Source organism: Aristolochia californica, unplaced genomic scaffold (genome assembly GCF_029961685.1).
Source record: "Aristolochia californica isolate CCGP_79_NKW_82.1479 unplaced genomic scaffold, dmAriCali1.0.hap1 SCAF_201, whole genome shotgun sequence".
NCBI classification, from domain to species: Eukaryota; Viridiplantae; Streptophyta; class Magnoliopsida; order Piperales; family Aristolochiaceae; genus Aristolochia; species Aristolochia californica.
This window is the reverse complement of record NW_027181884.1, coordinates 7,501-15,824: the sequence shown is the minus strand read 5'-3', so window position 1 is coordinate 15,824 and position 8,324 is coordinate 7,501. Positions and strand designations below refer to the sequence as shown.

At 35.4% G+C, this 8,324-nt stretch overlaps 3 non-coding genes across 3 annotated transcripts; 2 read left to right on the top strand and 1 right to left on the bottom strand.

Moving 5' to 3' along the window:
* The first annotated feature begins 2,494 nt into the window (after window positions 1-2,494).
* Window positions 2,495-2,566, top strand: TRNAC-GCA (transfer RNA cysteine (anticodon GCA)). Its single transcript has one exon. It is a non-coding gene; the product is annotated as a tRNA-Cys (tRNA).
* Window positions 2,567-6,131: 3,565 nt separating this feature from the next.
* TRNAD-GUC (transfer RNA aspartic acid (anticodon GUC)) lies at window positions 6,132-6,205 on the bottom strand. The gene has a single exon. It is a non-coding gene; the product is annotated as a tRNA-Asp (tRNA).
* A 1,398-nt stretch (window positions 6,206-7,603) lies between these two features.
* On the top strand, window positions 7,604-7,675 carry TRNAT-GGU (transfer RNA threonine (anticodon GGU)). The gene has a single exon. It is a non-coding gene; the product is annotated as a tRNA-Thr (tRNA).
* Window positions 7,676-8,324: the final 649 nt, after the last annotated feature.

Below are 8,324 nucleotides of genomic sequence, written 5' to 3'. Positions count from 1 at the left end.
TAAGGACCCAATAAGTCCAACATTGATCCCTTCGGACGTGTCAATTGGACAAATACGTCCATAATGACTAGGGTGGATATCCCGTATCCGAAAACTAGCAGTTCGACCAGTTAATCCTCCAGGACCCAAATAACTCAATTTTCGCCCATGAACTATTTGTGTCAATGGATTCGTTCGATCCAAAACTTGAGATAAAGGGTGTAATCAAAAAAGGATTCATAAGTAGTTGTTAATGGAGTTGAAGTTACCAAATTCTGAGGAGTCGGTATTAATTTATACCTGATTGCTCCACATATAGTTCCTCGAACCACATTTTCTAAACGAACCAGAGCCAAACCCAATTGATCCTGTAACAGATCTGCTACAGAACGAATACGTTTATTTTTCAAGTGATTCATATCGTCAAGTGTGCCCATTCCAAATTTCATTCCGATCAAATGATCCGCAGCAGCCAATATATCTCGTGGTAACAAAAATGTATTGTTCTGAGGTATATCAAGATTCAGTCTCCGGTTCATGTTTCGTCGACCAATCCTTCCTAATTCACATCTTTGTTGAAAAAATGTCTTTTGTAATTCCTTACATAAGGACTCCGAAAATACTGGATCCCCACCTACACACGCAAATTGTTGATAAAAACTCCAAAATGGCATTTTCCCTTGACCCGATCTTTTTTTTTTCCTTTTCATTCAGGAAAGACAAGAAAATTTCAGGTAGCAAGCATTATCCAGAATTTCTCTTAGATTCGACCCCATAGCTGATAGTAGAACTAGAATAGATATTTTTTGTTTCCTACTCACGCGGGCCCATATTCTTGCTTTTCTATCAATCTCTAATTCTGACCTTCCTCCCCAATCTGATATTATTGTGCCGGTATAGACAGCAATTCCGTTATGGTCCAATTCTGAACGGTAATAAATACGGGGCTTTGCAATATTTGATTGATCACAATCCTGTATATTCCATTTACTATAGAGGTTCCCAGGGAATTCATTAGAGGAATATTTCCAATAAATACGGTTTGCTCTTGCATATCTCTACCGGGTTTCCAAATTAATCCTGCGGGTACATATAATTCAGAAGAATACGTGAGTGATTCATACACAGCATCTCTCTCTTTTATCAAGGGTTCCACCAATTGATATGTTTCCACAAATAATTGAAATTCTATTCTTGATCTGTATCTTCAATTTTTGGAAACTTATGAAGTTCTTCGGTCAAGCCCTGATCAATGAACCTACAAAATCCTTCAAATTGTATCTGACTAAATCCAGGTATTGTAGACATTCCCTCATTTTCATCCCGGAGCATCTTAATTAAGTTTCCCATTTATTGAAAAAATCCCATTATTGGTTAAGTCTTTATCGAACCATATAGATCGATCGAGCAATGATGGAATGTATATTCTTTTTACTGAATCACATGAAATTTTATCCAATTCCATAGACCTATGAAATTGGCATAGACGGAGGAATAAAGAGAGATAATTTTCGACGGATCCAAATGGAGATGGATTAATAAAACATTCCTTGAAACAAAATTCTGCCCCTTAGCTTAGACTGATGGAGTCTTGTATAGAATATACAAATGGATCCAATTTCTACCTGTTATTATGATATTACGATAAGATTGGGTATCAGAAATAAGATTGGGTATCAGAAATAAGATTGGGTACCAGAAATAGATTCATGATTTGATCCATTCTCTATGAATGAGATAAAGACAGAATAATCCGGAACAGTATCGAGTTGGTTTTTATTTTAGCACTTAACTTATTTCATTGATTCCACCATTGTTCAAAAAAGGATTCACAGAGAAGAGGGAGCTCTTGTTAGTGTTAGTAGAATTAGTAGAATACGATTGAAGTGCGTAAAGGGCATTGTATAAGTATATCCAGATATAGCTATCTAGTTATCTGCATATCCCCTCTTTTCGGGGTGCTATATGCGAATTTCCAATTTAGATTCAACTTATTCAATAGAAAAATATTCAATGCAAAATTCAAGCACGACAATTCCCTATAAGATAAGGTGGATAGGACTAGGTATGCGTGTAACAATTTATGTTCGAGGGTTTACATATACACATATATGTTGTTATAATTGAAATTGAAAACAATTGATACTGATTAGTCGTGTATCAACTTTTTTGTTTTCTTATGTTATTAATTTAATTATTAAGGTAAGGAAAGAAAACGTTAGATCAAAATCCAAGAACTGTTCATGAATTCACAGGAAATAATTAATGGCTCCAATTTACTCTGAATTTTGGACTCTGTGCCTAGAAATATCTTTTTTCTGTTTCAATATAAAAAAAAATATTATGTTTTGAAACACTATACAATCAAGAGAACCCTGGACCCAGGGATCCCTTTTGGAAAGGGATAAAGAAACCCGTTTTAAAAATCCAACTCAAACCAAAAAAAGGTTGAGTAACCCCCCCCCCCCCAAAAAAAAAAAAAAAAGAAAGAGTTAGGTCTATTTTGGATCATTTTGGCGGCATGGCCGAGTGGTAAGGCGCGGGACTGCAAATCCCTTTCTCCCCAGTTCAAATCCGGGTGTCGCCTGATCAACAAAAGAAAAGCTTCGGAATACCTTATCCTTCTATGCTAATAGAACTCACATATGCTAATAGAACTCACAAAATTCTTGCCTGACAGAAGCATGACTAGGGTTGTAGATACTGTATTTTAAGAATACAGAGGTTCTATAAAAAAAAAAGACTTGAATTTTTATCATTTGGTTATGGTTAAAATCGGGTATCAATATGAAAAAAAACCGATTTATGACTGATTACTGGTTGGTTCGGGCTATTTCTTTGTATTTGATTTATCAATCGAATCGATAGTAAAACTGAAATTGTGAGATTCAGAACTACGAAAGTCAGATACCTAAAATCGGGGTAGCCGAAGGAAAGGGGGTTCGGTTCCTAAATGTAAATCCAATCCTTGCTTCTATTCTAGGATCTGAGGGAGATTATAGGAAGCACTATCAATACTTCCTAATTACCCTACCTTACTAGGGTGGTGCCCACTGACTGAGTCTTGAATTAAATTGGGTAGGTTGGTGGGGAATCAAATTGGGAGTTGCGGAAAGGGCTAAGGATAGTTTGTATTTTGTATCCAGACTCACGAGAATCCCTGAGTACTTACTCAGGTATCCAATCAATATTGGATTGGATGGGTAATCAACTCTTAACTATAACTATTATAGTTATAGAATAACTAACTATTCTATATCTATATTATAGAATATAGAATCTAATTTTCTAATAAAAGTTGAAAAATACTTCTCCGTTTTTTGTAACACCCTGCCAAGAACGTAATGGGGTGTCCCCCGATTGTTTCACAGAAAGAAACAGAGACAGTAAGACTTGGGGGGTAGATAGAGGTATGTGATAGATAGTTAAGATAGTTATCTTTTACATCTTTATGGTATATATATATATTCTATTTATATTCCATTTTTTTTTCTTATGCTTATGAAAGCTAACAAAACAAACAATGGGTCTTACTATTCCTACATCTTTCATTAGTAACATTCCTTTAAGATCTCCAAGGGTAGTTGTATATCTTGCTTTTGCTTACTGCTTTCCGATTCGACCGGAGATCCTTGTAATTAGAGTATAGGAACTCTTGTATTCATTGGATTGGTTCATCAATAGCGTTAGAGCAAAATGCCATTTTGACTCTGCACCATTGATTCCACTATTATTAGTGATTAATAATGGAATAATTCCTTCATATTCATAGAGATCGGGGAGATAATTTACATGGATATAGTAAGTCTCGCTTGGGCTGCTTTAATGGTGGTCTTTACGTTTTCCCTTTCACTCGTAGTATGGGGAAGAAGTGGACTCTAGGGGTACTACTAATTAAGTTGAGTAATCAAATTGGATCAATGGTGCTTATGTTTAATGGACCGTTCCGCGAAGCGTTTTAAGATAATCCATTTCAAAAATTCTAGGGTAATCCAGTAATATATGAACAATGATCTTTCGATCAATATTTGAATGATTTGATTCTGATGTTGTTCGTATTTCGAAACTCAAAGGAATGCGCATGATAGGAAATTTTTCCAGCCGAACTCTTCCTATTCCTAAATATAATATTCGATTTCGATGAACCCGCTCTTACCATAATTATGGATATTACAATGAGGAGCAACCAACCCCTATTTTTTTATTTGTTTTTCCCTCTTGACTGTTCAAAGAGGAAGTACTGCTACTATTACGTGGATACGTACTTTCTACTGGAGATGCCATAGACGTAGTGGTTGTTCAAAGGGGTACTACGCATAATAAGATCTTGCGTCGGGTGATCCGTGCTCACTTAAGTTTTATACTTCTAGGAATCCTATTTATGCTTTATTGACTCACCTCATGTCATGGCTCAAGCATGAAAAATGGGTGGTGTTTACTACTTATACTTATTTTTCAAATCCGAAGAAGTGACTATAGAACTCCGTGGGGTATCTGTTAACGGCCCAATCAATTACTTCATTTATATGGATAGATATTGTATCTAGTCTATATCAAACCCATCCATTTTTTGAATTTATACAATACAACTTTATACATGCAATACAATATTTTTACAATATAATAATAGATAGTGTGGTAGAAAGAACTATATGAACCTTTCTACTACACCATCTATTATACTGTTGATTCCAGTTCTCTAATTTCATTTAAGACTTGGAATTGGAATCCCTTTTATTTCGTCAATCATTGATAAGAGCTAATAAGTCAAGTTTAATTCTAATCATTTTGACTGACTGTTTTTACGTAGATGATAAGTAAAAAAGCAGTAGGAACTAAAATGAACAGCGCAGTCGCAATAAATGCGAGAATATTGACTTCCATAATCTCATCGTTTTTTTTTGCTTCGCAATAACTCGGGATCTAATCCCATAGAAAAAAAAAATAAAAATAAAAAGATTTCTCCTGTAAATTCAATGGGTGCATCCTGAAGGTTGATACTGAATCGGATCAATATTCAATATTATATTATGAATATGAATAACAATATCTGATCTATTAAATCGATTCATCGTCGAGAATTGAATAGTATAACATAGGAAGATCTTTTATCCATACCGAATCAAAAATGGGATTCCTGATCTAATCAAGAATCCCATTGAATTTCTCATCTTTTTTTTTTTCATTCTTTAGTTTCTAAAATCTATCATCTTCTTTATAAGAATCATCCGACGAGGTATCATCTGACCTGTGTTCTGTTGCCGGCCTTCCATTGGTAACAGACCTAAACAGTAGGAGTGAAATGGAAAGGGGGAGGAGTTAAGCTCGAAGCGAAGTTTTCGTAATGATCTAATCCTCCTGGAAGGCAGAGAAATGTGATAAAGGTATGGGTATGGGATGGGTCTCGATATAAAAAAAAAGATCTAATATTCCGACAAATTCTTTCTTTATTGATTTTTCTCCTTCTTCGATGAAACCCTAAAATAAAAATATATATTATATAAAGATAAAGAAAATAAAGAAAAAAAAAATGATTCATTCCCCCTGTGGAAAAGAAACAAAAGGGACGGATCATTGTTTGATCCTTTACTTTATATTAAAAGTAAGGACCCTCTTTTTCCTTGGATTGGGACTGAAAGCTAAATTCAGCATGCAATTTGAATAAGAATAAGATAGATAGATTGTTTTTAATTACTTTACTAATTGAGATTGCACAAAATCGTATCTCGAAAACACGAAAACAAAAGGGAGTAGGTTTAATAGTACTCTGCTGCCCGAGTAACTATGTTACTAAGTTAGTTAATTGTGTATCGTAGAATAAACGAGTACAATTTGTATATGTACTCCCTGGAAACGTATGGGTACTCTGTACCCTATTCCATTTCATGGATCAGAAGCAATTGAAAAAGTCAAACCAGTGGGTCTCTCTTGGAATCCCCAGTATGGCGATACCTACGACTACGTATGCCTCTCCCCCAGCAATCGGTACTAGTTCAAATAATTGAAATTCCCGTCTTTGTCCGATGAGAAATTCGAAACGAAAAACAAAATAAAAAAAAATTAAGGATCCCCGCAGGAAATTCAATCCTGTCCCGGGCCCCCTCCTCACAGAAAATGGGAAGATGAATTGATGGATTCATCGGATCCGAGGTCGGGACTGACGGGGCTCGAACCCGCAGCTTCCGCCTTGACAGGGCGGTGCTCTGACCGATTGAACTACAATCCCAGGGTGAGGTATACAGCATGCATATATGTATTCTTATGCTTTCATTCGTTTCGTTTCTATTTACGAGAAATATTCTCGTGTTGTAAAAGAAACACGACTGATATACTGATATCCACATGGATACGGACTAGAGTAAGAATGACACAGATTACTGGTAATCCTACTAATATATTGAGAATCTATTTTTCAATGGAAAAAGGACTCTTTTTTTCTTTACTACCTTTGCAACAAATTGGGAATCTAGATCTTTAGACAGATCAGAAGATGTGAGAAATTGGAAAGAAACCAAGGGGTATTGTAGAAAAAATGGACCCTTTATCCCTATATATTTTATTCCCATATATCCTTAGAATACTTTTAGAATTTTAGAATATATGGGGCATTCTAAATATCTAAATAATGGGCATTTCTGGAGGACAAATTTGGTTATCATGGATCGGCGAATTAGTGGGCCGAGCTGGATTTGAACCAGCGTAGACATATCGCCAACGAATTTACAGTCCGTCCCCATTAACCGCTCGGGCATCGACCCAGGAAGAACAAATTCTGGGCTTATTGATAATCCATGATCAACTTCCTTTCGTAGTACCCTACCCCCAGGGGAAGTCGAATCCCCGCTGCCTCCTTGAAAGAGAGATGTCCTGAACCACTAGACGATAGGGGCATACCTGCCCGATCGCCATCATACTATGTTCATAGTATGAGCAGTTTTTTGGAATTGTCAATATAATGTAATGTATAATTATAATGGGATGACTAGATCCGAAAAATCTTTCCTGCTTCTACGATTCCATAGAATTTTTGATTTTAATTCATGAAATGAACCATCCCGTCCTATATCCTATATATATATAACGAAGTATGGGATCCCCTCAGGAAATGATTTGTTCGACAGACAGAAAAGGTAAGTCAAACCTTTCTTCCATTTTGACTCATCGACTCACTCATCGTTAAGATGGGATATAACCTATCTTTATCTCACACTAATACTAAGCCAGGAAATTAAAAAACGATAGAATGCTTTTTTTGATCGATTCAAAAAGATGATGTAGAACTGGTAAATCAGGGAAGGGATTCGCTGAAATATTTTGAATCGATGTCAGATTCGTACATGTATCAATCAAGTGAATCTCATCTGGATGGGTCAATAAAAGCAAAGCAATTAGTATAAGGCCCGGCCCTGAAAGAATTCATTGCATTACCATTGCTATTTATCAAATATACAAAAGAAAATAATCATTTTTTTTTTCATAGAATCTCATAGGTATAGGTAAATCAAATTTCTTGTTCCTGAGTGAATCCCTATGCATACATGTATATATGTACATATAGTAAATATATGGATCATGTAGTAGACTCATAGCAGCGAGTGGCTTCTTCCTGAATTGAATAAAACGGGCCCTTTTAACTCAGTGGTAGAGTAACGCCATGGTAAGGCGTAAGTCATCGGTTCAAATCCGATAAGGGGCTTTTTTCATGAAGCTCCAGTTTGCAGTCTTAGTGTTCATTATTCAGCAGAGAAAAGAGAGATTTTTTATATTTATTTGTAATATAATAAATATATCTAAGGTAACTGCCCACATAATGAGTTATTATTTATTATTCAAAATAAATTATAGAATGAGTTATAGGTACAAAGTTGAACATTTGTTCATTATGATGATAAGTAATTGCCCTAATCTTATTAGGGGGACCGCTATGTTGTCATTACAGGGTATACTTCTCCTCATTTTTCATTATTCCTGTTTTTTTGGTCCTGGTACATATATATTTTAGATACCCAATTCAGATTATGAATCAGCAAACCAAAACATTCCGACTTCTCCACTGTTCCAATAAAATACTGTTCCAATAAAATCGATCGGAAAAGAAAATTTAGAAATCAATAAAATAAAAAATAAGTGGACCTGACCCATTGAATGGTGACTATATCAGCTATTCTTATATTAAAAAATATTCATATTCAATAGAGATTAAATTGTGGAAGCCGGGCCTTTTTTTTATTTCCTTGGACCACGCAAGAATTTGTCGATATTTCCGATTGAATCTTCTTGTTCCTAGATGACCCATAGGAATAAATCGCCCATCCCTTTCCTCCACAAAGAAATGTTTATTCCGA